We start from the raw sequence: 852 nt of genomic DNA, 5'->3' as shown, positions 1-852 counted from the left end.
TGACACACCCATTCCAACCAGGTCACACCTATTCCAACAAGGCCACACCTTCAGATGGTGCCACTCCCTGGTCCAAGGATATACAAACCATCACAATCATCATGAGATCTGATTTTGAATCACAGTCTTGCTTTTCTGGTGTGTTGGATTACCTAGGGCTCACTGTGGTGAGAGAACTTGGTTCTGATGATGTCAAGTAGCCTTGGTTTCTGTTGCTTGTCTTCTTGCCCTTGCCTCTCACCATCTGGATATCTCTGTTGTTAGCTGGTCTTGCTCTCTCTGACTGTGACTTTTCCCTTCTGCAAGCCTGTGTATTAGTATTCCTGGGAGACCAGTTTTTTCTGAGGGAAATTTGGGTATGGAGAGCTGTGGTACAGGATCAGCTTTGGGGGCAGACAGAAACCGGAAGGATCTTGTCCCAGGATGTTTCTTGGTTTCTGTGTCCTCATGGCTATGGGTGGGTCCTTCAGAAAATAAATCGTGGTTTTCCCTGTGTTCATAGCTGTGCCAGCAGTCCTGGGAGACCAGCTTTCTCCTGTCAGTATTTCCTTATGTAGCGCTGTGGTACAGCATCAGCTCTGGGTGCCACCTTTATATTTCTATATACCTTAAGCAGCACAAGAGTTGGGCAACTGTCCAAACTCCATGCTGTTAGGATCTACCTCCCACTGATAACTCTGAGTTACTAGTTACTAAATTCTATGTTCTATCTTGGCTACTCTTGACCCAATCAATCTGCTCTGTGAGCTGTGTTCTTCTGCTCCTTTAAAATGGTACTCTGTTTCTACCAACTGCATGCCTCCTCTAGCATGGCAGCTCTCACTTCTTCTTCCTGGTTCAGAGCCCATGCAA

The sequence above is a fragment of the Mus caroli genome, unplaced genomic scaffold (assembly GCF_900094665.2).
Source record: "Mus caroli unplaced genomic scaffold, CAROLI_EIJ_v1.1 scaffold_18291_1, whole genome shotgun sequence".
NCBI classification, from domain to species: Eukaryota; Metazoa; Chordata; class Mammalia; order Rodentia; family Muridae; genus Mus; species Mus caroli.
Note: the sequence above shows the minus strand (reverse complement) of the source record.